Raw genomic sequence first — 26,429 nt, 5'->3', positions numbered from 1 at the left:
AGATTCCGACAGTGGGAGAGGAGTATTGACATCTCCCAACTACATGATCTATTTCTCCCTTTAGTTCTGTCATTTTTTGCTGTATGTATTTTGAACTCTGTTGTTGGGTGCATAAATATCCTTGGTATGTCTTGATGAACTAACCCCTTTTGTCATTATTTTCCTTCTTACTGCTAATTTTCTTTACTTTATAATACTTTGTCTGATATTAATACTTAGAACCAATCCATTTTTTTTTCTTTTTTATTTTTTTGGTACCAGGGACTGAACCCAGAGGCACTTAACCACTGAGTCACATCCCCAGCTCTTTTTAATTTTTTTTTATTTTGAGACAGTGTCTTGCTAAGTTGATTAGGGCCTTGCCTATTTCAAAGCTAGCCTTGGCTTCTTCTTTCTCTGCCTCCCAAACCACTGGCATTATAGGTATGCACCATACCTGACCTATTTTTTTTTCCTTTTCATTCATGTTGCATGGTGGTTGTTTCCTAAATCATTTTTAAAACTACCTATATCATCATATTTAAAGTGATTTTTTTTGTAGACAGTGTTCATGTCTTACTTCTGACAATATTTTATTGTTATTTAGACCATTTACATTTAATTAGTTTATGTATTTGGATTTAAATGTGCACTTTATGTTTTCTGTATGATCCCTCTCTTTTAAGTCCTTTTGTTTTCCCTTCCTCTTCTTTTTTGACTCACTTCTGGATTTTTCGAATATTTCTTAGTATATTAATTTATCTATTGTGATTTTTTAATGTATCTATAATATTTTTAGTGTTTACTCTGGAGATTACCATAAAGAAGCTTAATGTTTACAGTTTACTTAAAATCAGTATTTTATAAGTTTAAGTAGAAATATGAAACCTATCAGTTAATAGATCAATTTTTGCTTTGATCTATTACAGATTTTTTAAATTCAAGAGAATACTCCATCATATTTACCCAGATATTTATCATTTCTCTTACTCTTAAATTTCCTGATGTTCCAAAGTTTGCGTTGGTGTTATGAGCTTTCTATCTGGAAAACTTCTTTCAGCATTTCTTTTAGAGCTAGTATGCTGTAAATGGTCTTAATTTTCCTTCATCTGAGAATATCATTATTTTAATTTACCTCATGAAAGATATTTTGGCTGGATGTGAACTCTGTGTCAATAGTTATTTACTTTTAACACATTAAAAATTGTCATATGATTTCTGATGAGAAATGTATAGCCATTCAAATAATTTTTTCCCTTACATAAAACCTGATTTTTCTCTGGCAACATCAGGAGGCTTTGTATTTTGTTTTTATTGGTTTTATTATGATGTGCCTGCATATAGGATTTCTTTGAATTTATCCTGTTTGGGGCTAATGAGCTTAAATGTGTAGGTTCATGTCTTTGACCTAATATGCTAAGTTTTCAACCATTTAGGTATTTTTTTTCTGTTTCACTTTCTTCTCTTCTTCTGAGAGTCCAGGGACACAAAATGTTATACTTTTTGTTATTGCTTTTTAGAGGTGCTATTGATTTATTTCATTTTTAAGTATTTCAATTGACATAAAAATTGTATGTATTTGTACTGTGCAACTTGATGTATATGTGTACATTGTGAGATGGCTAAAATCAAGATAACGAACATTTATACTACCACATACACTTATTTTTAGTGGCTATAACACTTAGCAATTTGCTTGTATATATTGTTATTAGCTACAGGCACCAGGATATATAATAGAACCCTTGAACTTATTCCTCCTGGATAACTGAAATAGCCCTCCACCAACATCTCCCTGACCTACACTGCCCCCATAACTATCATTCTGTTGTTTCTGTAAGTTTAGCTTTTTTAGATTTCACATTTTAATGAGTATATTATAGAGTATTTGTCTTTCTGTGCCTGGTTTATTTTACCTAACATTCTCAATGTTTATCCCTGTTGCCACAATTAGTAAGATTGCCTTCTTTTTAAAAGACGAATAGTATTCCCCTTTTTCCATACATAAAGCATTCCATACTTTATCCATCGTTGAACACATAGGTTGATTTCATACTTGGCTATTGTGAATAGTGCTACAGTGCACGTGGGAATGCAGATGTTCCTCAACATATTGACTTTATTTTTATTGGATATATACACACAGAAGTGGGTTTGCTGAATCCTATAGTAGTTCTGTTTTCAGTTTTTTGAGTAACCTTGTTGTTTTCCAAAATGACTGGACTAATTTACGTTCCCCCATTACAGTGTATAAGGGTTCCCATTTCTCCATATCCTCACCAACACTTGTTATCTTCAGTGTTTTTGGTAATAGCAATCCGAATGCATATGAGATAATTACCATTGTAGTTTTGATTTGCATTTCTCTGCTGATTAGTGATGTTGAGCACCTTTTCATATACCTGTTATCCATGTGTATCTTCTTTTGAGAAGTGTCTGTGTAGGACACTTTATTTTTTTATTTTTTAATCTTGAGACAGGGTCTCAAATGAGTTGCTGAAGCTAGCCTTGAACTTGTGATCCTCCTGTTTCAGCCTCCTAAGTCACTGGGGTTACAGGGATGCACCACTGTGCCCAGCTTCTTTGCCAAAATTAAAATTGAATTATTTCTCTTCTTAATACTGTTTTGAGTTCCTTATGTATTGTAAGGGGATATTAGCCCCTTACATATATATCTTGCAAATATTTTTTCCCTTTCTGTGGGTTGCCTTTTCATTTTGTTGATTATTTCCTTTGCAGAAACTTTTTAGTTTGATATAGTGCCACTTACTTAATTGTAAGTGCTTTGTTGCCTGTGATACCCAATCATTGCCAAAGCCTTGAAATATCAAGGAGTTTGTCCCCATTTTTCTTCCAATATTTAGTCTTCATTTACATTTTTAATCTATTTCAAGTTAGTTTTTGTATATGACATAAAGGATCAGTTTAAGTATTTTGCATGGTGATATCTAATTTTCCCAGTCCCATTTATTGAAGAAACTTTCCTTTCTCTGTTGTGTCTTCTTGGTGGTCTTGCTGAATATCACAGGCATACCTCAGAGGTGTTGCAAATGGTTCCAAGCCAGTGTAATAAAATTTTTTTTTGCAATGAAGTTGATCTTGAATTTTTTGGCTTCCCGGTGCGTATAAAAATTATGTTTACCTTAAATTATAGTCTTAACTGTGTAATAGCATTGTCTAAAATATGTACCTTGATCTAAAAATATTTATTCCTAATAAATGCTAATGATCATGTAAGCCTTTAGTGAGTCATAGTCCTTTTGTTGGTGTAGGGTCTTTCCTGCTGAAGGTTGGAATGGCTGTAGCATTTTCTCAAGACAACAAAGTTTACTGTATCTATTTACTCTTTCTTTCACAAAATATGTCTCCATAGGATGTGATGCTGTTTGATAACACTTTACCCCTAATAGAACTTCCCTCAATTGGAGTCAATCCTCCAATTATTGTTACTTTTAACTGAGTTTATTTAACATTACTAAGTCCTCTATTTCCATTTCAACAATGGTCATAGCATCTTCACCAGGAGTAGATTGCATCTCAATGAACTATTTTTTTTTTTTCATTTCTTAAGAAGTAATTCCTTATCCATTGAACTTTTGTCATGGGATTGTAGCAAATCAGTTACATCCTTAGGCTCCATTTTAATTCTATTTCTCTTGCCATTTCCAGTACAGCTACAGTTATTTCCTTCACTGAAATCTTGAGCCCCTGCAAGTCAACTGTGAAAGTGTGAATCAGCTTCTTCCAGACTCCTGTTGGTGTTGATTTTTTGACCTTCTCCCATGAATCAAGAATGTTCTTAATGGCATCTAGAATGGTGACTCATTTCCAGAAGGTTTTCAGTTTATTTGCCCAGATCTATTTGAGGAATCACTATCTATGCCAGCTATAGCCTTCTAAAACTTCTTAAGTTAAAAATCACAGTTACCGCTTGATTCATAGACTCTGCATGAGAACATTAATCTCAAACATCTCCATCAGAGTTCTTGGGTGAACAGGTGAGCAGTAATATTTTGAAAGGAATCTTTTTAATTTTTTTTCTGAGTAGTGGTCTCAACTATCATGTTATAAATAGATGTGCTGCCATCCAGGCTTTGTTGTTTCATTTATAAGCACAGAGTACATTTAGTATATTTCCTAAGGGTCCTAGGATTTTTTGCAGTGGACATGAGCATTGACTTGAACTAAAAATCAGCTGCATTGGGTTCTAACATGATTTTGAAACTTTGAAGCCAAGCATCGACTTCTCTCCAACTGTGAAAGTCCTATATAGCATTTTCTCCCAGTGTATGATTGTTTACATTGAAAATCTGTTTAGTGTAGTAGTCACCTTCATCAGTTATAATAGCTTAATCCTTGAATAATTTGCCACAGCTTCTACATCAGTAATTGCAATTTTACCTTCCACTTTTGGTTTTGGAGATGGCTTTCTTTCCTTTAACCCCATGAACCAACCTCTTCTACCTTCAACCTTTTCTTCCATTATCTTTTAGACTTTACAGAATTGAAGAAGTTAAGACCTTGCACTGGATTAGGCTTTGGCTTATGGGAATGTCATAGCTGTTGTGATCTTCTATCTAGATCTCTAAAACTTTGTTCATACCAGCAATAAACCTACTTTGCTTTGTATTTTCTCTGGAGTGGCACTTTTAGTTTCTTCTAAGAACTTTGCCTTTGCATTTTCAATTTGGCTAATTGGTTCAAGGGGCCTAGCTTTTAGCTTATCTTGCTCAGCTTTCAGCATGGTTTCCTTTGAAATCATTTTGGTTTTTAATATCATGTGAGAAGTGTGTGACTCTTCACTTGAACCTTAGAGGCCACTGCAGGGTATTTGTTTGTTTGTTTTTTGCAGTACTGGAGATTGAAATCAGGGCATTGCACTGTTAGACCACTACGCAAGAAAAGACCACTGACTCCAATTAAAATCAAATTAAAGCAAGCTTATTATTTCGACCTGCCGGGCTGCCTTGCCCATCAAAATCATGGGAGCCAAGGACAGCCGCGAGGCTTCTTTGTGGACCAGTTTTATAGCCCAAAAAGTTACACAAAGGGGGGTTACAGATAACAACACTCTGAGGAGCATAACAGAAGTTTACATTTTTGTTGGCCCCGGCATCAGAATTTATGGAGATCTTAGAGACTCAGAGAGGGTCCTTATCCGGCTAGGGAAGGCCAGAATTTATGAGGCGTCACTAAGGTTTAGGAAAGGGTTGTTATATGGTCAGGGAAAACCGGACATGGGTGAGTTCAGGGCACGGGCAGGCATTCCAATCAGCTTTACAACCTCAACTAATGGCCAGGCCATACAGACATCCTGATATTTTTACAGAAAACAGAAATGAATCCTTCATAACTTGTGACAAGCTGGCTTCTGATCTAATGAGATAACTAGGCTAGGTATATCAGCACATGGTAGGCAGGGCCTCTATCACTGAACTCCTTCCCTGGTCCCTTTTTTTTTTTTAAATTTTTTTATTTTTTAGTTGTTGTTGGACCCTTACTTTATTTGTTCATATGTGGTGCTGAGAATTGAACCCAGTGCTCCACATGTGCTAGGCACAACCTCAGCCCTCCCTTGTCCTTTTTAATATTTTATTTAGAGGCAGGATCTCACTAAGTTGCTAAGGATCTCGCTAAGTTGCTGGGGCTGGCTTTGAACTCACAATCCTCTTGGCTTAACCTCTTGAGGTACTGGGATTACAGGCATGCGCCACCGTGCCCATCCTTTTTTATTTATTTTACTTTGAAATGGTCTTGCTGAATTGCCCAGCCTGTCCTTGAATGTGTGATCCTCCTCCCTCAGCCTCCTGAGTAACCATTAAAATTTAAAGTGATTATTGATATAATAATTAGTATAATCACTTATATAATGTCCTATGTAGTAGTTGTTTTCTGTTATCTGTCTTTGCTTCCCCTCTTTTCCTGCTTTCTCTGATTGAACATTTTATGTGACTCTTTTCTTTCCTCTCTTGGTATATCAATGGTATTTCATTTAAACTTAAAATTAGTTGTAATTAATTTTAGTGGCTGGGCACAATGGCACATGCATACAGTCCCAATTACTTGGGAGGCCAAGGCAGGATGATTGCTTGATCCTGGAAGTTTGAGGCCAGCCTGGGCAACATAGTGAGACTTCCTCTCAAATAATATTAATAATAATTTTAGTTGTTGCCCTAGAGTTTGCAGTATAAATTCACAGTATTCTTAGTCCATTTTAAAATAATACTCTACCAGTTCATGTATGGCACAGGTATAACAGTATTCCCAATTCTTCCTTCTTGTCCCTTTGTAACATTGTCTCATTTATCTATATGCTTTAATCACCCAGTATATTGTTAATTAAGTAGATATATTTTAGATCAATTAAGAATAATAAAAATAAACATTTTATTTTACTTTCATTTAATCCTTTTCCAAAGTGCTTCTTGTCTTTATGTATTCAGGTTTCTGACCTATATCATACTACTTCTCACTGAAGAACTTTTTTTTTTGTAGTTGTAGATGGACAGAATGCCTTTATTTTCTGTTTATTTGTATGCGGTGCTTCAAATTCCTCCATTATTTTTGTTTTTATCTCTTTGATTAAGAACTCCCCTGAATTCTTTCAGCTGTACTGTGCTGTTATACTAGAACCCTGTTGATGTGATAAAGTGTAGGGAAAAGGAAGCTTTTTATAATCTTAGGACTAAATCTCAATCTTAGTTGAGGGACAGTGCCTCTTGGCATAAGAGTTTCTTAGCTATCCCCTGCCCTCTCCTTTACTAAGGAAGGCTATAGAGGGAAGATGTTGGATAAATGTCCTGTCCTCTAGATGGATAAGAATCTGGTAAAGGCTTTTCCTCTGTGGGCCTTTATTATAGAAAATGATCTGGGTGTATTTCAGAAGAGTTGTTTTTCTCCTCCCCCTGCCAGGTATATGAAGGGGTTCCCCCCCCCCCCCAATTGGTTCTTAAACTTTAGAACCTAGAGGTATTTTTGGAGTACTTATAAAAGTATGCCTCCCTCCTTTCAAGATTACAGCTTCTGGAAGTTTCTTACACTTCATACAGCATCTAGCATTGATCAGAATTACCATTCAGATGTTCAAATGTTTATTTATGGCCTCAGAAGTTTCTCCTCCAGGTAAGTGGATCTTGACTGTGATTCTCTGTATATGCATTTCTATCCAGATTTTAGGGTGACAATGACTACAGTTCTCTGACAAGCCCAGGAAAAGGCATTGCTTTTTTTTGTTTGTTTTTCTAGTTGTTTAGCTCTTTTTTTTTTTTTTTAAGAGAGAGAGAGAGAGAAGAGACAGAGAGAATTTTTTAATATTTATTATTTAGTTTTCGGCGGACACAACATCTTTGTTTGTATGTGGTGTTGAGGATCGAACCCGGGCCGCACGCACGCCAGGCGAGCGTGCTACCGCTTGAGCCACATCCCCAGCCCAAGCTCTTTTCTTACAAGGATGGAAGCACTGAATTCTAAGCTCTTTATATGTCAGAGTTGAAACTAGAAGTCTAATCACAGACTTTAATCACATTACAAAATACCTTCACAACAATGCCCAGATTAGTGTTTGAATAACTACTTAAGTCGATATATGCATTATAGTCCACCCCTTGTCAATTTGCCACCCATATACATTTCCTCAAGCCCTACGTAATTTCCAAATTAAGACAAGAACAAAGTTATACTTCTGCCTAACATGATACTACTATTCTTCATAAAACTGAAAACATTCTAACTTACCTCAGAAGAGGAATCGAAGTGCCCAGATGATATTCTTGTGTGTCTTTTGACCCTATTCTTAAATACTGTGATGCAATGGTAACCATTATTAATATAACTTAGAGATGATTAGTGGATAAGGGAGGGAAGAAAACCATATCTCTAGGCCTTTGGATACTTTCTTTGATAGTATGCTGAGGCAATTCTGGCATTTCAACTTACTTAGTTTGGGCCACGTTTGAGCCCATAGTTCAGCTGACCAACCAAACTGTTAGAACTCCTTCCTGGAGAGTTATATGTTGTTTGATCTTAGCTACAATTTTACAGTACTTTAAATTTAATCTTGGGATGGCTTAAAGAGCAACATTTTGGAGTCAAACAGATTTGAATTTGTATTCTGACTCTGCTATTTACTAGCTTTGAGATTAGGTAAGTTACTTCACCTTCCTAGACCTCAAGTTTCCTCCTCTGTAAACTCAACATAGATTAAATAGATAATGTGTTTAAAGTGTTTATAAGCAGTGGTTATTAGTAAATCACACTGTTATGATACAACTGATATTCTACTGGAGAACTGAGAGTACAAAATCTGTAGAGCAGTATGTCAAGCTTGATGGTAGGTTTGCCAAAGCCTTACTTGGAGTCAATCTAGAAGAATTGTTTTTTTTTTTTTTTATAGGCCACTCCTCAAGAAATGATGTAACTAGGTCCAGAGGCACATTCCTTTATTCCAGTGATTTGGGAGGCTAGGGCAGGAGGATCACAAGTTTGAAGTCATTCTGGAAACCTAAAGAGACCTTGTCTCAGAATAAAAAAAAAAAAAAAAAAAAGGGTTGGCCGTAGCTTAGTGGTAGAGTACCCCTGGGTTTAATCTCTGGTGCCGCCAAAAAAAAAGTGACTTTACTATTAGGCAAAAAGAAAGTGCTAATGAATACACCATTGTACTAGACTGGAAATAAAAGGAAAGGTTGAGAATGTAAAAAAATAATTATTTTAGTATTTTTTATTATTATTTGTTATACATGACAGCAGAATGCATTTTGACTCATCGTACACAAATGGAGCACAACTTTTTATTTCTCTTGCTGTACATGATGCAGAGTCATACCATTCATGCAATCATACGTGTGCATAGGGTTGTTTTGATAATTTGAGAAGGATTTTGACATAGGAATTTATTCCTGAAAGTTAAGAATGGGTGAGGTCATTCATTCATTAATTCATGAATGTGTATTGAGAACTTGATGAGTATTAGGTACTCTGTGAAGGCTTTGGGATCACAGTAGTAAATATTACAGACAAGATCCCTGTCCTTGTGGCATGTTCATTGGGGTATGGGTAGGAATACACAATAAAAAAGTCAGATAATTATATAATGATACTCAAGGTTTGGTGGTAAGGGGAAGCTTTTCTGAGATGTTTATGTTTTAGCTGAGGCCTGATGATAGGGAATGATGTTCCTAATGCTTGGGATTCATTGAACAATTTGCATCTGTGAGTTTATAGGCTTCAACAAGTTTGGAAATTGGTCATTTTCTTCCCTAGTTCCCCGCTTTGTTCATTTTTGTTTTGTTTTGTGGTGGTCTTGCTATGTTTCCCAGGCTGGTCTTGAACTCCTGTGCTCCAGCTGTCCTCCTGCTTCATCCTCCTGGGTAGCTGGGCCTATAGGCATGCAGCTTATTGTTAAGTATTTTCTTCTTTGTATTCTTTTTGTATAGTTTCTCTTACTGATTTCATGTTCACTAATCTTTTTTTTCTGTAACATTCAACCTGCCTTTAGTCCTATCAAGTGTATTTTTTTCATCTTCATGGTGGAATTTTCATCTCCAGAATTTCAATTTGAGATTTAAAGAAAAGATTATTTCTTCCATGTCTCTGTTTAACATACTTTTTCTCTAGCTTCCTGGAAACTGGAGCAATCAGAGGCTTTACCTTATTTGTTCTTTGTCTCTCACATCACTGTCCACTGTTGTCTGCTATTCAGTGTCTTGAAAACTGATTTTTCATATATCTTGTCCAGATTTTTAATTCTTTCAGACAGTTTGTACTCTCTTGGATGAATATGAAAATATCTTGCCTCTATTATTTAGCTCATATCTACTGCTAGGTTTAAAAATATATATATATACAACTAAATATATATATATATTTGTAGATGGACACAGTACCTTTATTTTATTTATTTTTACGTGGTGCTGAGGATCGAACCAGTGCCTCACATGTGCTAGGTGAGCTATATACCACTGAGCTACAATCCCAGCCCTTCTGTTTCATTTTGTTCAAGAAGGCCACTTACTGTTACTGTCAATAGAAAACATTTTAAAGTTTGATGGTACACTTTTTTCCTAGAGTATGATAAAGCTCATGCCATCACTTTGATCTCTATACCAGTCCTCGTTCAGAGTCTTTTAGCAGTATAATTACCAAAAAGATATGATATTTTTCTCTTTTTTTTTAATTAAAAAAAGTCACATTCTTATCAGGAAGAGAACTTGTCTTCAGAGTCTTTTGTTACATGTATGATGCACATCAATGCTGTTACGGTATCACATTCCTGGGTTGTGCAGCTTCTCAGATGTAGTTATCAGTCATTTTTTTGGTGTTATACATGATCTAAGAACTTTAGAATGTGTGTTGAGGTAGAGTTACATTTTTAAAAATTGAGGTAAAGTCTACCTGATATACAATTTACTATTTTAATAATTTTAAGTGTACAATTCAGTGACATTAAATACATTCACAATGTTATATAATGATCACCACTATTTCCAGAACTTTTTCAGCATTCCCATACTGAAACTCTGAATCTATTAAACAGTAACTCCCCATACCTTTTCTCCCAGCCCTTGGTAACCACTACTCTGTGTCTGTATGAATTTGGCCATTCTGGTAAGTGGAATCATACACTATTTGTCTTATAGTATCTGGCTTATTTGACTTAGGTAATGATTTCAGTGTTACATATATGATGCACATTAATTTCATTCTTACTGTTCCATTGTACATATAGCCTATATTTTGTTTTGTTAGGCTGTTGAACACTTGGATTGAATTCACTTTTGTGAATAACGCTACTAGGAACATGGGTGTAAAAGTGTTTTGAGTCTCTGCTTTATATTCTTTTGGGTATGTACTTAGGAATAGTATTGCTGAATTGTATAGTAATTCTGTTTAACTTTTTGAGAAGTCACTGAAATGTTTCACATGGTGGCTGCCTCATTTTATAGTTCCACCAACAATGTGAAAGGATTCCAAAAGATTCCATATTCTCATCAACACTCAATGTTTTCCGGCTTTTTGATAGTAACCATCCTAATGGGTGTGAAGCGGTATCTTAATTGTGACTTTTGATTTGCTTTCTCTAATGACTAGTATAACTGAACATCTTTTCATGTGCTCACCAGAAATTTATATATCATTTTTGGAGAAATGTCTATTTGTCTATATTTTAATTGAGTTTGTGGTTTTGGCAATAGAGGGAGATATTGTGTTGTAATGCCCAAATCTTTCTGCAGTCCAAGAGATTTAAAAATGGTTTCATGTTTCCATAGTTGCCCATACGTGACATATCTTTCTTTATAATAGATGAAGCAGATGGTGATTCCAAGTTGCTTTCCATGTATCTGGGCTGTTTTAGAGTATACTCCTTCTGTTTCTGTATGGCACACTTCAAGAAAACAATGTCTGTCTGGATTCAAGGGATATAATTTGGGGGTAAGATGTCCCAGAACTCTAGCAATAGACCTGTTAAACTTCAATTTTTTTCCCCCTTTGGTGATGCTAGTGGTTGCACTTAGGACCTTCTGCATGCTAGGTAAGAACCCTAAACTTCACTTTAATTGGTTGGAAAAATTTATGTCTGTAGGAAAATACAAACAAACCCTCTCACTTCTTGGTATCTGGTTTCTAAGACCTGCAAATAAGAAATTCACTTAATTTAATTTCAAAGTAAGAAAATCTGCTTCAGCTTCCATAGTAGCAGCTCTGACATAGGTATGCCATGTGCTTCTCTAACACTACCATGACCAGCAGAGTTAAAAGGTTTAAAGCCTTTAGAAATATAAAACACCCCAAAAAAGTCAAACTCATGTTTATAACAACAACAAAAAAGCAGCTGAACACATTTTAGTGCAGTTCATTCTTTTGCAATAGTGCAAACATTTGAGTGTGATTAAAAGGAATTAAAAACAGGAAAAAAGTTGCCATTTATGGAGTAGTCACTGTGTCTCAGGCACTGTTCCAAATGCTTTCTGTATATATCATTGTATTTTAATAATTATGAATCAGGAAACTGAGGTTCAAAGGATTAATTAAAGTTGCTTAGGGTCACATGGTAAGTGATGAAGTCTGAATACAATTACAGTGTGACCCCAGTTTTGTTAACAAAAGTGCTAATAGCCTATTGGATAAAAGAGAAACAGGAAATACATTTCAAATTGCTTAATATTATTGTCACTGGCTAGGAAAGCAATATAGATATTTAGAAAATAAAGGATATACTACAAAGACTTCCTATTTTTTTTTCTTTTGGTGGTGCTGGGGATTGTACCCAGGCCTTGTGTATGCAAGGCAAACACTCTACCAAATGAGCCCAAAGACTTTAAAAAACAAACAAAAAAAAAAAAAAAAAAAACAAACCCTTGAGAATATTACATAAAAGTGCAGAAAGCCATGTTAACCTTTTTCTGATTGATGAAGGTTTTCTTTCCAGATTCAGAGTTTCAGTTTGGGTATTTTGTTTACATTTTGACTGGCATTTGTCTCCATTTTCTCCTCATTGGTCTCATCATCTCCTCTTAAACAAAATGTCCTTTTAAATATTTCATTTCCTAAAGATTTCTTACCATGTCCTTATTTTTATACTTCTAAGCCTTGATGACTTGCCTAAACCTGTATTTAATGGATTCTATTTCTTCATTTGAAGTTTAAACTTCTTCAGTTATCTATTCTGACTGTATAAGAGCCCTACTATCAAAAGGTTCTTGACAAATATATTTTTGAGCCTTTTGTCTTGTACTTCTTCATTTGTAGTTGTCCCCCGGGGACCCCTTAATTTTTTGATTTATAGAAGTTCATGTTCTTTCTCTGTAAGTTGAAGTCTGTAGACTGACTCTAGAATTCCTTTTACTAGATCAATTTTCAGATTCCTAGTTTGAAAAATCTACTCGTGAGTCAGTTAACCATGGTCAGTTTGGTGAGGGAAAGAGTTCCATAGTACAGACATGGCTATTGAGAGTCCACTGATTTAGACCATATTAGGGGCATTTCTAGAAAAGGCAAGAATATTTGCTAGCCACACACCCACCCAAGAGATGTCTGCCACATCTGTAGACCATGGCATTTGAAAAGTCGTGATGTTTGTGTTAGTCAGCTTTTCATCACTGTAACCAAAATACCAGACATAAGCATATTAAAGGAGGGAAATTTTATTTTGGCTCACAGTTTATTTGGATGCATGGTCAGCAGGTTACATTGCTTTGGGCCTGAGGTGAGGCAGAACATCATGGAGGAAGGATGTGGTAGTAGGAAGCTTCTCAGCTCATGGCAGCCAGGAAACAGAGAGAGAGAGAGAGAAGGCGGTGAGAAACATAGTCCCCAGTGGTACATCCCCAGCAAGCTGTGTCCTCCAATGACATCCCACCTGCCTATAGTTTCTACTACCTTCCAATAATCCATTCAGCTAACAAATATGAATTAATCCACTGATGAGGTAGATCCTTCATGATTCAGTCACTTCCTAAAAGCCTCTCCTCTGAACATTGCTGCATTAAGGATGACATCAGTCTTTGTAGGTACTTCATATTCCAAACTACAACGGTGTTTTATATATATATATATATATATATATATATATATATATATATATATATATATATATATAAACAGGATGGAAAAACATGATCTGAATTGGATGTAATTGCAGGCAATGGAACATCCTGATCCTAAGAAGATAGACTGATACCAACCCGGAGCAGGTCATCATTGATGAGTTGAAAGGCTCTGCTCACTTCACACTGATTTCAGCATTTCTCTCAGTGACCCAGATGAGTCATCCTCAGAGTGCATGTCTCTAGAAGTACAGAAGCTATAGTCCTGGCATCCTCTATGTTGTTAGGCTGTTGTAAGAAAGTGGTATAAATGCAATGATGGCACACACCTATAATCCCAGTTACCAAGGAGGCAGAGATGGTAGGAGCCCCTTAGTCCTAGGAGTTTGAGACTATCCTAAGTAACATAGGGAGATTCCATCTCAAAAGGAAATGGCACACATTTGTCACTTTTCTGGGCCACTTTTCATCAACTCCTGGATTCAGGATTACATTCAGGAATTAATCTCCCACAGTGGCAGTCAAGTAGGTTTCTATCAGAGTCTCCCCGCCCCGCCCGCAGAATGAGCAATACAAAAATGGGAAAATCGCTGGAGTCAATGCATTTCTCCACTCTCACTCCAGACTTCTTTGTGCTTTTTCCTGGATTCCATTTAGTGAAGTTAGAACTTTGAATCTGCCCTTTATGTCTTATCTGTTCTTTCACATTTTTTTTTGTTTTTTTTTAAATTCTGTTCTGTAAGATTTCTTCTTTTATCATTCTTTCAAGCATTTTCTTTTAGCTAACATATTTTAAATCTCTAATCACTTCCTTTGTTCTCTATTCTTTTTCAGTTTAACCTATTTTGGTTTTATAAAACCTTCCTTAACTATTTGAGTGAAGGTGTATTCTATTCTCCTATTATCTTTTCCTGCTAGAGTTTGTTTTTCATGTCTGAATATTTTGGTGTTTCTTTTTTAGGCTGCTAGTTTTACTAATATCTTGTGTTCTTTGATTGTCTAATAATACTTGAGGAAGAATGTCTATGTAACTGTCTGACTTCTTCCTGGGAGAATTTTGACTAGATGCTCTGGGTGTAGCTAGGGAGAGGTAGTTAGAACTCTAGAATGGGGAATTTGGTGCCCCAATTTCCCCATTTTATAATGACTTATAAAAGCCTTGGATTTTTCTATATGAATTGTTTAATTTCTTTGGAGAAGAGTTGTCAGGGACTTGTTTACTCTTGCCTGTAGGTAAATGCCAGCTGCCAGTACTTGCTCAGTCTGTGCATTAGGGACTTGGGGTGGGAAGAACTTGGGGGTAGAGAAAAGCAGGTGGGGACAGTTGATCCACCATCAGGGCTTGCCGGGGTTCCCACAGCCTAATTGGCAGCCCTCCTCTCTAGCCCACATGTTGGTTATCTCTTAACCCTTTGTCATCAGTTTTCTGGCTTCCAGATATGTACTGACATTTTCATCCCTATATGGTTATTTGCACTTACTTGGTCCTCAAGCTATAGGTTTATTCTTTTTGTGCTTTTATTCCTTTAATACAAAGGATCCAAGGCAGAGAGAAGGAGCATGTCTGGTTCATTAAAAAAATTTTTTTTAACTTCACACACATTTAATGTTTATTATCCCACAAATAATATTTCTTGCAAAAGAACTGTAAATTCATGCATTATTTACAATTTTCAATTTAGAAGGGATCAGGTAATAAGTATTTTTGTGAAAAATTTTGTAACTTGTCCAAATGCCTTGGATAATTTGGACAGTAGACATAACAGTTATCATTCTTTCCCTTACTAGTTGACATTTAAGTAGTTCACAGGTTTTCTTTCTTTTTTTTTTTAATATGTATTTATTTATTTAGGTGTAGATGGACACAACACAATGCCTTTATTTTTATGTGGTGCTGAGGATCGAACTCGGGTCCTGCCCATGCTAGGCAAGTGCTCTACCACTGAGCCACAATCCCAGCCCCAGTTCACAGTTTTTCTCAAAATCTATTTCTTTCTTATTTCATTGACCCTTAGCATGCTTCTCACTCAAACTGAGAAATCCTCATCATATCTATAAAGAATCCCAGTGGTTCAACTGAAAAATGTAACTGGATGAAATACAGCAAGCTAAACAGATCATGTATAGTATGTGAAAATATTTAGAAGTACAATTTAAATATAAAGCAAATAAATTACCAAACCTTATTTATATATAAAATCCATGTTCATGCATGAAACAGTCAATCACAATTCATTTTGCTTAAAGAAACTAGCCAGTTTGCATTTCTTCTTAATTCTTCATAACAGTACTCAAGTTTGAAATGTCCTGTTTCTCCCTACAACATTCTTTTCCTGTTGTCTATTTCCTGTCTATTTTTTGTAGTTTATTCTTCATGCTCTAAGCACTTGCTTTATCAGTTATTTATTTTTATTTTTATTTTGGGTATTTTTGTTTGTTTGCTTTTTGCACTGCTGAATAGCTGAATATCTAGGGCTAAAGAGCTCCACCACTGAGCTTTGTCCCCAGCCCCTCATTTTAGGTGTTGAAGCCAGAACTAGTTTAACTTCAGAGTGCTTTGAATGATAATTTCCAGATGAATCATATTTAAAATGATGGGAACATCTATTGACAAAACCATTCATTTTTGCGTCTCAGATCCACACCCTCCCTGGAGAAAAGTAGATGTCTCCACTTTTGAAGAATGGAAGTCCTTTATACATGGCCAGTTCTGCTAGGTTTTGAGAGTTCTACCCTATTATCACATTTCTTCATCTATAGAAACTTAGTGCCTACCAGGTCTTCCTCTTCGAAGTTGGATAGGTAGACAAGCTTATATTGTGCTTTTAACAAGAATAGCTACAGGCTGTTGTTCACTGAGCACTTAAGTATGTGCAGGTACTGGTATATGAGTTTCGTGTTCATTCTCTCATTTAATCCTCAAACAATCCCATGTAATAGGCTTTAATGGGGATACTGGGGCTCTTAATTTACTTATTAAAATCACATAGTTAGGTTTAGTAGTGCTGGGCTTCAAAGCCAGTCTGGTAGGGTCAAAGCCTGGGCTTTTAACCTCTTTGCTACGCAATCACAACTTAATCTATGAACATTCATGAACATATGAGAAGAGAAACTTGCAGGTACCATCTACTAAATGGGTAACTTTGATTAGCTAGATAATGGCCTCTCAAAATATCCTAATTCTTAGAGACTGTGAATGTCACTTTCTATGGCAAAAAAGGATTTTAACAGACATGATTCAGGATTTTCTTCCTTTTTTTTTTTCTTTTGGTACTTGAGATCAAACCCAGGATCACTTAACCACTGAGTCACATCCCAGTCCTTTTTTTGTATCTTATTTTGAAAAGGGAGGCAAAAGGAGATACGCAGAAGAAGATGAAGGAGTGTGATCATGGAGGCAGAGATTGGAGTGATGCAGCGGCAGAGCAAGAAATGTCAGTAGTTGCCAGAAGCTGGAAGATGCAAGGAATGGATTCTCCTTTAGGGACTTTGGAGGAAAGATAGCCTTGCTGACACCTTAATTTAGCCTAGTGGTATTGGCTTTGGATTTCTGGCCTCCAGAACTGTGAGAGAATAGCTTTCTAGGGTTTTTGTTTTATTACATTTTTTTGTGTGTGTTTTTATTTTTATTTATTTAATTTTCCCCCCTTGGTACTAGGGAGCGAACTCAGGTGCACTTTGCTACAGTCCTCTTTTTGTTTTTTATTTTGAGACAGGTTCTCACTAATTTCCTTAGCACCTTGCTAAGTTGCTGAGGCTGGCCTTGAATTTGTGATCCTCCTGTTTTAGCCCCCAAGCCCTGGGATTACAGGTGTGCCACCATACCTAGCTGCTTTCTGTTGTTTTAAGCCATGAAGTTTGTGGTAATTTGTTAGTGCAGCTGTAAGAAACTAATAGTAGTTACTTGACTTTGTGAACTTTCTAGGCCTCGGTTCTTTAAAATATGAGGTTTTAAAAAGTTGTGTAAAAAATTGAAGTTTTTTTGTTTGTTTTGAAGGAAGAGTCTTGCTATGTTGCCCAGACTGGCCTTGAACTCCTGAAATCAAGCAGTCCTCCTGCCTTATCCTTACTAGTAGCTGGGACTATGTACACATGCTACCATGTCCAGCTATTGTAAAATGAAGACACTAATGGTACATACTTAGTGTTTTAAAAGCTAATGTATGTAAAATGCTTGGTAGGGGGCTGGGATTGTGGCTCAGTGGTAGAGTACTTACCTGGTGTGTGAATCACTGGGTTCGAGTCTCAGCACTGCATATAAAAAAATAAAGGTCCATTGACAACTAAAATAAATATTTTTTAAAAAGTTAAAATGGTTGTTAGGGTACTTGGCATCTGGTGAATGCACAACAGAGATTAGATATTATAATTGTTTTTTTTTTATTGGTTGTTCAAAACATTACAAAGCTCATGACATATCATCTTTCATGCATTTGATTCAAGTGGGTTATGAACTCCCATTTTTACCCCAAATACAAGTTGCAGAATCACATCGGTTACACATCCACATTTTTACATAATGCCATATTAGTGACTGTTGTATTCTGCTACCTTTCCTATCCCCTTCTATCCCCCCTCCCCTTCCCTTTCATCTTCCCTCTCTACCCCATCTGCTGTTATTCAATTCTCTCCCTTGTTTTTTTTTCCCCTTTCCCCTTACAAACTCTTATGTGTAATTTTGTGTAACAATGAGGATCTCCTTCCATTTCCATACAGTTTCCCTTCTCTCTCCCTTTCTCTTCCCCCACTCGTCTCTGTTTAATGTTAATCTTTTCCTCATGCTCTTCCTCCCTGTTCTGTTCTTAGTTGCTCTCTTTATATCAAAGAAGACATTTGGCATTTGTTTTTTAAGGATTGGCTAGCTTCACTTAGCATAATCTGCTCTAATGCCATCCATTTCCCTGCAAATTCCATGATTTTGTCATTTTTTAGTGCTGAGTAATACTCCATTGTGTATAAATGCCACATTTTTTTTTATCCATTCATCTATTGAAGGGCATCTAGGTTGATTCCAGAGTCTAGCTATTGTGAATTGTGCTGCTATGATCATTGATGTGGCAGTATCCCTATAGTATGCTCTTTTAAGGTCCTCAGGGAATAGACCGAGAAGGGCGATAGCTGGGTCAAATGGTGGTTCCATTCCCAGCTTTCCCAGGAATCTCCATACTGCTTTCCATATTGGCCACACCAATTTGCAGTCCCACCAGCAATGTACAAGTGTACCCTTTTCCCCACATCCTCGCCAGCACTTATTGTTGTTTGACTTCATAATGGCTGCCAATCTTACTGGAGTGAGATGGTATCTTAGGGTGGTTTTGATTTGCATTTCTCTGACTGCTAGAGGTGGTGAGCATTTTTTCATGTACTTATTGATTGATTGTGTGTCCTCCTCTGAGAAGTGTCTGTTCAGGTCCTTGGCCCATTTGTTGATAGGGTTATTTGTTATCTTATTGTTTAATTTTTTGAGTTCTTTGTATATTCTGGATATTAGGGCTCTATCTGAAGTGTGAGGAGTAAAAATTTGTTCCCAGGATGTAGGTTCCCTATTTACCTCTCTTATTGTTTCTCTTGCTGAGAAAAAGCTTTTTAGTTTAAGTAAGTCCCATTTGTTTATTCTTGTATTTAACTCTTGGGCTATGGGCGTCCTATTAAGGAATTTGGAGCCCGACCCCACAATATATAGATCGGAGCCAAATTTTTCTTCTATCAGGCGCAGAGTCTCTGGTTTGATATCAAGCTCTTTGATCCATTTTGAATTAACTTTTGTGCATGGCGAGAGAAAGGGGTTCAGCTTCATTTTGTTGCATATGGATTTCCAGTTTTCCCAGCACCATTTGTTGAAGATGCTATCCTTTCTCCATTGCATGCTTTTAGCTCCTTTATCAAATATAAGAAAGTTGTAATTTTGTGGATTGGTCTCTGTGTCCTCTATTCTGTACCATTGGTCCCCCTGCCTGTTTTGGTACCAGTACCATCCTGTTTTTGTTACTATTGCTCTGTAGTACAGTTTGAAATCTGGTATCGCTATACCTCCAGATTCACACTTCCTGCTTAGAATTGCTTTTGCTATTCTGGGTCTTTTGTTTTTCCATATGAATTTCATGATAGCTTTATCTATTTCTACAAGAAATGCCGTTGGGATTTTGAATGGCATTGCATTAAACCTATGGAGAACTTTGGGTAATATCGCCATTTTGATGATGTTGGTTCTACCTATCCATGAACAGGGTACATTTTTCCATCTTCTAAGATCTTCTTCTATCTCTCTCTTTAGGGTTCTGTAGTTTTCATTGTATAAATCTTTCACCTCTTTTGTTAGGTTGATCCCCAAGTATTTTATTTTTTTTTTTGAGGATATTGTGAGTGGGGTGGTTTTCCTCATTTCCATTTCAGAAGTTTTGTTGCTGATATACAGGAATGCCTTTGATTTATGCGTGTTGATTTTATATCCTGCCACTTTGCTGAATTCATTTATTAGTTCTAGTAGTTTCTTTGTAGACCCTTTTGGGTCTTCTAGGTATAGAATCATGTCATATGCAAATAATGATATTTTAAGTTCTTCTTTTCCTATTTTTATGCCTTTAATTTCTTTTGTCTGTCTAATTGCTCTGGCTAGTATTTCAAGGACTAAATTAAATAGAAGTGGTGAGAGAGGGCATCCCTGTCTTGTTCCAGATTTTAGCGGGAATGCCTTCAGTTTTTCTCCATTTAGAATGATGCTAGCCTGAGGCTTAGCATATATAGCTTTTACAATGTTGAGGTAAGTTCCTGTTATCCCTAGTTTTTCTAGTGTTTTGAACATAAAGGGATGCTGTACTTTGTCGAATGCTTTTTCTGCATCTATCGAGACGATCATATGGTTTTTATCTTTAAGTCTATTGATGTGGTGAATAACATTTATTGATTTCCGTATATTGAACCAACCTTTGTCTTCGTCTGGTTTCGGGATCAGGGTGATGTTGGCCTCATAGAATGAATTTGGAAGAGCTCCTTCTTTTTCTATTTCTTGAAATAGCTTGAAAAGTATTGGTATTAATTCTTCTTTGAAGGTTTTGTAAAACTCTGCTGTATACCCATCCAGTCCAGGGCTTTTCTTGGTTGGTAGTCTTTTGATGGCTTCTTCTATTTCTTCCTTTGTTATTGGTCTGTTTAAATTGTGTGTGTCTTCCTGACTCAATCTGGGCAGATCATATGACTTAAGAAATTTATCGATATCTTCACTGTCTTCTATTTTATTAGAATATAGGGTTTCAAAATACTTTCTAATTATCTTCTGTATTTCTGTAGTGTCTGTTGTGATATTGCCTTTTTCATCCCGTATGTTAGTAATTTGAGTTTTCTCTCTTCTTCTCTTCGTTAGCATGGCTAAGGGTCTGTCGATCTTATTTATATTTTCAAAGAACCAACTTTTAGTTTTATCAATTTTTTCAATAGTTTTTTTTTTTTTTTTTGGTTTCAATTTCGTTGATTTCCGCTCTGATTTTAATTATTTCTTGTCTTCTGCTATATTTGCTGTTGTTTTGCTCTTCCTTTTCTAGGGTTTTGAGATGTAGTGTGAGTTCATTTATTTGTTGGTTTTTTCTTTTTTTGAGGAATGAACTCCAGGAAATGAATTTCCCTCTTAAAACTGCTTTCATTGTGTCCCATAGATTCCAGTATGTTGTGTCTGAATTGTCATTTATCTCTAAGAATTTTTTGATTTCCTCCTTTATGTCTTCTGTAACCCATTGATCATTCAGTAACATATTGTTTATTTTCCATGTGATGCAGGATTTTTCCTTCCTTCTTTTATCATTGATTTCCAGTTTCATTCCATTATGATCAGATATGGTGCATGGTATTATCTCCACACCTTTATATTTACTAAGAGTTGCCCTATGGCATAATATATGATCTATCTTTGAGTAAGATCCATGTGCTGCTGAGAAGAACGTGTATCCACTTGATGATGGTTGATATATTCTATATATGTCGGTTAAGTCTAGGTTATTGATTGTATCATTGAGTTCTATAGTTTCTTTATTCAGCTTTTGTCTGGAGGATCTGTCTAATGGCGAGAGCGGTGTGTTGAAGTCACCCATAATTATTGTGTTGTGGTCTATTTGACTCTTGAACTTGATGAGAGTTTGTTTTATGAATGTTGCCGCACCATTGTTTGGTGCATACAAATTGATAATTGTAATGTCTTGTTGGTGGATGGTTCCTTTTAACAGGATATAGTGTCCTTCTTTATCCCTTTTGATTAACTTAGGTTTGAAGTTGATTTTATTCGATATGAGTATGGCCACTCCTGCTTGCTTCCGAGGGCCATGTGAGTGGTATGATTTTTCCCAACCTTTCACCTTCAGCCTGTGTATTTCTTTTCCTATCATATGAGTCTCCTGAAGGCAGCATATTGTTGGATTTGTTTTTTTGATCCAGGTTACTAGCTTGTGTCTCTTGATTGGTGAGTTTAGTCCATTAACATTTAAGGTTACAATTGAAATATGATTTGTACTTCCAGTCATGTTTATTTATTTATTTATTTTAGTTTGGCTAGTTTTTACTTTTTGGTTATTTTCCTCCCCCTTTACTGAGATACCTCCCTCTGTTAGTTTTGGGCACTATTTTTCCATTCTTCTTCTTGTAGAATTTTACCCAAAATGCTTTGCAGTGCTGGTTTTCTGGCTGCAGATTCTTTTAGCTTTTGTTTATTGTGAAAGATTTTAATTTCATTGTCAAATCTGAAGCTTAATTTTGCTGGATACAGTATTCTTGGTTGGAATCCATTATTTTTCAGCGTTTGAAATACATTGTTCCAGGATCTTCTTGCTTTCAAAGTCTGTGATGAAAAATCCGTCGTTAACCTAATTGGTTTACCCCTGAATGTAATCTGCCTCCTTTCTCTCGTAGCTTTTAATATTCTCTCCTTGTTCTGTATGTTGGCTATCTTCATAATTATATGTCTTGGAGTTGGTCTATTACTGTTTTGGATGTTTGGGGTCCTGTAGGCTTCCAGGATTTGGCAATCCATTTCATCTTTCATCTCTGGGAAGTTTTCTAGGATTATTTCATTTAATAAGTTGTCCATTCCTTTGGTTTGAACCTCTGTGCCTTCTTCTATCCCAATGACTCTCAAATTTGGTTTTTTGATGAGATCCCGTATCTCTTGGATAGATTGCTTGTGAGATTTAAGCATCTTTTCTGTGTTGACTATATTCTTTTCAAGTTGATAAACTTTGTCTTCATTATCTGATGTTCTGACTTCTACTTGATCTAGTCTATTTGTAATATTCTTGTTAGAGTTTTTAATCTGGTTTATGGTTTCTTGCATTTCTAGGATTACTGTTTGTTTGTTTTTTTAAGATCTCTATCTCCTGGTAAAGCTCGTTCTTTGCAGTTTGAATTTGTTTGTTTAGTTCGTTTTCAAAATATACTTTCAATGTTTGGACTTGCTGTCTCATGTCTTCTCTAATATTCCGTTCCATCTGAGTTAGGTATGCCTTGATTTCTTTCCCTGTCCATGTTTCTGATGCTTCTAGGTCCTCCTGTAGATTTAAGTTGTCCTGCATTATCTGTAATCCTTTTTTCCTTTGTTTTTTCATGTTGTTCACGTTACTTTCCAGCTCTGTTTGACTGCTTTGTAACTGCTTTCTCCTATACATTTGTTTTGGCTTTGTATATCTCTGTTGTCTCTCCTTTGTGGTGGGAGATTATGCCTAGAGATGTTGGGCTTTATTGTACTTTAGAGCTGACTCATTCAATTTATAAAGGGCTTCCGGATTCTGTATGCATATAGTGATCTGTTGTTTATTCTTAGGACTTTAGGTTAGGTGCTATGAAGGTAAGGGTTAGTATGTCTTGGTTACTTTAGAAGGTTGCTCTACTGAAGGGGGATACTAACCATCAATTGGATCAGGGTGTTGGTAGTAGCTAGGTATTTAGGAGCCCTATAGACAGCCTCAAAACATTCACCTATTTGCATTTAGACAATTACATGTAATGGAGGACGTAATGCTTGGGATGAAAGTTTGGGGGAAGGGGAAGGAAGGTGCTCTTGAAAAGAAAGAAGGAGAGGGAGATAGATAGCATAGAGGAGAATGGAAAGTACAATAAAACTTGAAAGGGGAAAGAAAGAGGGAAAAGGGGGGAGAAAAAATAAAATAAAATAGAATAAGAAATAAAATTAGGTCTTAGAGATCCATTTTCTTCTCTTCCCATAAGCAGAGCTGTGCCCTCCGAGCTGAGTTTTGCCCTCAAAGTGTCGACAGCAATCCCTGTAAGGCGGCTCCTGGGAGTCTCTCAATCCTGTTGGTCCAGAGCCGTTTCACTTCTACGGCCCCTCCTCCCCTTCCTCCTGCCAGCCAGCTAGGTCCTGCTCACCGGAGGCGGTTCCCCAAGGATCTGGTTACACTTTCAGCCCCACCGCGTGCCCTATTTCCCGAACTACTGAGCACTCTCTCTGTCATTCATCTAAGCCCCAGTGCTGTGGAGCTGTGGTCTGGCAGTCAATAGTTTAATTTTTCTGGACCCCTTTGGTGGGCACGCCTTCGGAAGCTGGCGGCTAAGACCTTGGGTGTCGCCACTGGTGGTAATGGGAGTTGGGGGTCGAGGATCCCCTCTGCTTCCCTCAGCCCCTACAATCACGACCACTCTGCTGGCGGTAGGAGGGGTTGGGGGTCTGGAGTGGCCTCTGTTTCCCTCTGCCCTTACCGTCACGCCCTCTCAGTTGGCGGTTGGGGGAGTTGGGGGTGGGGAGTCTTCTCTGCTTCCCTCCGCCCCTACATTCACGCCCACGTCACTGGCAGTAGGGGGAGTTGGGGGTCGGGAGTCCCTTGGCCCTTACGGTCACGCCCACGGAGAGATTTTTGAAGTTTCCCGGTTGTTTGTGTCTGATGTGGGTGGGAGTCACACTCCTGATAAAGTAGATTCCGCTGGGAAGGAATCTCGTTGGCCGAACTTTGGTGACTTCCCCTCTCTGCTATGGCGGGCCCCTGGCTCCTTGCTGGAGTGTCCAAAGGGAGGGGTGGGATTGGCTTGTCTCTGGTCTGACTCAATCTCTGGTTTTAGATCCCAGTTTGCTATTTCATAAAGGCTTGGTTAGAGTCCCTTCACGTGGCCTCCTGAGCCGGGCGGGCGGGTGCCGTTTGCCGGGTGGGCGGGGCTGCTCGCAGAGCCAGGCGGGCAGCGGCCCGCGGCCGTTCGGCGGCGGCCGGCGGGACTGGACCTCTGCGCCGCGTGGCCGAGATTCACTCGTCTTGGACAAACTGTCACCTCTAATAAACTTACTAATTCCCGGCAGGTCTCCTTTAAGCGGAATTTTGCTAGAAGTTCCTCAGCAGGTAGAATCCAGGCGTATTAATGGGTCTTTCTAATCCCGTTAATGTGGAGATACTGAAAGTGCTGCTTCCTCGCCGGCCGCCATGTTGGGTCCCTCTAGATATTATAATTGTTAATGTGTATGGAGTTTAGGAAGGGCAACCCCAGTAACCCAGCCTCCATTTCATGTGATGCCCGTGGCTATCCAATAAAGTTAACAGGGCATTTTAGAGGCAAATTGAAATTAATTTAAATTGACAGCATATGGCATTTACTGACCAAATAACAGAGAAAACACACACACACACACCTCCAATTAACTTTTTTTTTCTTTTTTTAAGTGCTAGATGTGGAATCCAGGATTTCTTGCATGCTAGTCAAGCACTCTCCCATTGAATCACATCCCCAGCATCCATCTCCCCACCCCTCCCTCCTTTCCTTCCCTTCCTTCCTTTCTTTCTTCAATCTTTCCTTTCTTTTTGGTACCAAAGATTGAACCCATGGGCACTTTACCACTGAGCTACATACTCAGTACTTTTATTTTGAGACAGGGATCATTAAGTTGCTAAGGAGCTTGCTAATTTGCTGAAGTTGTCTTCAAACTTGTGATTTTCTTGCTGCAGCTTCCCAAGTTACTGGGATTATAGGTGTATGCTACTACACCTGGCTTCCATCTCCAAATTCTTATAGTGACTACAGCTGTAAGAGAAACAGTGTTCAGGTTGTGACTCTCTTATTACCTTATTAGTGCCTCATCATCTGTTATTTTTCCAGCTCTGGTTCTAAATGGTCATTCTAGAACACATTAGTAATAAATACAAAATTAATACTGCAGCCAGGAATGGTGAATTCAGTTGCCTGTCAGGCATACAATCAATGACCAGCACACTTTGATTTGTTGTCCGTAGAACTGAGCAGGGTGGGGGAACTGTACTAGTATTGGGGCCTGGGTCTCAGGCATCTAGACTGGACTGGAGTAGGGCCAATGAGTTTGCTTCTGAGGTGTTCCCAATTTGTTCACTTAGCTCCAAGAGATGTCATCACTTTTCTTATGAGTTGCTGTGGGCAAGTGATGAGAAGTTAGTAGCATGGCCTGGAATGGCTCTCAGTGGGCTAGGGCCAGCTGACACACGCCACTTAGGTTTCCAAGGAGCCAAACTATCCCCACTCATGCACAGCTGATGTATTTGTGTCTAAATGTGGTTCAGTCAGGGCTCCAGGCCAGCTTCAGGGCAGGAAATAGACTGCCACCTCCATCACTAGGGAAACAATGGTCTGCGTACATGATTTATACAGGGGCCAACAAGAAAGCTCAAAGGGACACTCAGCCAAGGAAGGGAAACCAGAGAACAGCTTGCACAGATCTTGTCTTGGGTTCTAACGGTTGACAAGCCACTTATCTGCTCCTGAGTTTAAGTTTATCTGTATATAAGATGGAGGTAACAATATTTACACATCTCACCGGAGACTTATGAAAACAGCATTTCTGGCAGACCACTTGGGATCCATGGATGAAAGGTGGTATGTAAGTGCAGGTGATCAATTTGCTGTGTGTTTGTTTTTAGCAGCACATGAGGGACATGTAGACCCTCCAGAAAACACTTTCTGAGT

The 26,429-nt window shown here is 37.5% G+C and overlaps 1 protein-coding gene across 3 annotated transcripts in view; it reads left to right on the top strand.

Annotated features, from left to right (window-relative positions):
• Mylk3 (myosin light chain kinase 3) overlaps positions 1–26,429 on the top strand; it is an 81,806-nt gene that overhangs the window by 2,864 nt on the left and 52,513 nt on the right. Inside the window, exon 1 of one of the 3 annotated variants that reach the window (XM_071604757.1) lies at positions 3,846–3,977. The exons of 1 other annotated variant lie outside the window; for it this stretch is intronic. The gene's annotated coding sequence lies outside the window, so the exon portion shown is untranslated. Of the gene's footprint in view, positions 1–3,845; positions 3,978–7,025; positions 7,102–26,429 lie in introns of those variants that run through there. One more of the 3 variants, XM_027939011.3, reaches the window with a different exon arrangement.

Source organism: Marmota flaviventris, chromosome 18, assembly GCF_047511675.1.
Source record: "Marmota flaviventris isolate mMarFla1 chromosome 18, mMarFla1.hap1, whole genome shotgun sequence".
Lineage (NCBI taxonomy): Eukaryota > Metazoa > Chordata > Mammalia > Rodentia > Sciuridae > Marmota > Marmota flaviventris.
Note: the sequence above shows the minus strand (reverse complement) of the source record. Positions and strands in the feature narration are given on the sequence as shown.